The sequence below is a fragment of the Cyprinodon variegatus genome, unplaced genomic scaffold (assembly GCF_000732505.1).
Source record: "Cyprinodon variegatus isolate N-32 unplaced genomic scaffold, C_variegatus-1.0 Scaffold376, whole genome shotgun sequence".
In the NCBI taxonomy this organism is placed as follows: domain Eukaryota; kingdom Metazoa; phylum Chordata; class Actinopteri; order Cyprinodontiformes; family Cyprinodontidae; genus Cyprinodon; species Cyprinodon variegatus.
The window spans coordinates 683,929-686,309 of record NW_015150829.1 but is presented as its reverse complement, the minus strand read 5'-3'; positions in this window follow the sequence as shown (position 1 = coordinate 686,309).

The following is a 2,381-nucleotide window of genomic DNA, read 5'->3' as shown; positions in this document are numbered from 1 at the left end:
TTTAAGATGGCGTCATCAAAAGGCGCAGGCCCCTGAGTCAATCTGGTACCTACACCGGCCTTGGTGTGAACCACTGAGACAAAAAGGCGCTGCTGTGAGGCACTGAGACAAAGAACCCCCTGGTTGTTGGTCTGACTGCTGAGCTGTTGCTGGATGAAACTCAAGCCTTCCAAATGGAAATTGACAAAAAGGTTTGCAGATCTGGCACAATTAGGGACAGAACAAACTATGTCTTTTGATAATGTTGATCATTTCATGTGTTTACTAATGAGTAAAGACCAAGCTAACAGGATGGACTGCATGCTATGCTACAGTAAATATTTTGAGCTGTTGCTGAAGCTTGGACAAGCTTTATTTTACTAAGGGTTAAACACTGATGTAACATTAGTGTTCATGTGTTCCTCATATACTCATTACATTTCTATTACCAAGTCTGACCAAGAGTCATTTAGTGGAATCCTGATGTCTATTCGCTGCTAGTTACTTCAAAGAGGGTAAAGAATCATTTGACTAAAGGTTATTGGTTCTTGATTAAGCAAATAATGTTTTATTCACCTCATGGATTTGCATTGTGAATTAGTCTGAAAATACTCCAATTTCTTTAAATTAGTGAAAACCTAATTTCATTATATCCCAAATTCTTCCAGATAAATTTTGGTTTTCAAACACAGCATCCATCTTAAACTGTAATATTGTTTTCAACTATGTCTCCCTTCTTCTTTGTACATTGTAGTTTAGTTGAGCTTCACTAGTTTTAGTTAAGAGTTTTAAACTGAAATATGTTTTACTTGGAGCTGAATAATTTTTGTTAATAAACTCTTATATTTTGAACAGAAGTTGTGGTGGATTTATTCCATTTATGTGCATCACTTTCATCTATTCTTTTAACACACAGCTAGTAGGGCGTGTGTTCATAAACATTATATAGCAGCCGAAATAATATCTGATTAAATAACATATTTATAAACATCTTAAAGTATCAGTAATATAAATTCCCAGCTGGCTGGGAATAGAATAGAATATAAATCCACAACATTAATGTGGCAACCACCCTGGATGGGCATTGAACATTAAAATCACAACAATAGAAAAAAATGGTCACACAAATGTTGACCTCAGAAAATTGTATAAGAATAACATAACAGTGAAGAGTTAAAAGATAAACAATAAAATACTGTACTGTAAAGTGTTTTAACAGTTTAAATACTGTGCATCCTAAGAATAAATAACCAATATGCAGCTATGGACATTGTTACAGTAATGGATATTTGAAAATAGCAGCAACATCAGAGATCTGCCAAATGACAGCAGCATGTTATTTAGCTGACTAAGGTAGAAACTGTCCAAAACCAGCCGCAATGTAACAACTTATTGAGGTTGTTGGGAACAGTGGTGGTTATGAAGTAGGGAGGAAGGATCTGTGATAGCGCTCCCTGATGCATTTAGGGTGCAGCAGTCTCTGAAGGAGCTCTCCAGTTCAGCACCAGCTTCATGCATCCTTTTGTTTCTCATCTCTTGCACTGAGTCCAGAGGGCATCCAATCACAGAGCTGTTCTTCTTGATCAGCATATCCAGTCTCTTTCTCTCAGCTACAGATAAGCCGCTGCTCCAACAGACAGCTCCATAGAAGATGGCTGATGCCACAACAAAGACATAGAAGGTCTTCAGGAGCCCCCCCTGCAGTCTCCTCAGCTGGAAGAGTCTGCTCTGACCTTTCTTATACAAAGCCTCAGTGCTGGGAATCCAGTGTTTAACTCTAAATCGTTTCTTGCTGATACCCTCCATTAAATCCCACATGCTACCATTGCTAATGCTAATAGACTGCACACATGTATTAAGATAAACTTGGTCAGTTGTGTTTCCTTAACACTCCAGTCTCAGTAGAGATAGTAGATGCTGAGAGGTGAACTAAAGTTTATTCCAGATTAGTGGAGCAGAAGAACTAAAAGCTACTTCTCTATGTTTGGTTCTAGTTCTGATTCAGTAGACCTGAGAGGTCTGGCTGTCGATCCCCTGCCAACCGTCCTATAATGCATTCTGAAGCTCAGCCATTCAGTGGTTTTTAGACTTAAACATTTTAAAGTCTGTTCTCCAAAATACGGGGAGCCAGTGGGAGGACTTCCAAACTTGACTTATGTTCTCCACTCTCTTAGTTCTAGTGAGGACGCAGAATACAGCAGCATTCTGGGCAGCTGTAGCTGTCTGATCCACTCTTTTGGCAGACCTCTGACAACACTGCTGCAGGGAACAGTTCTAAAGATAAACAGACCAGGAAGTGCTTTTTAGACATCCATCCAGACATTTCCAGGGACAGCCTTAGCCGAGGATAGGTGTTACAACCTGGGGACTGTCCCTGGAAATCTGATATCTGGTCATCATAT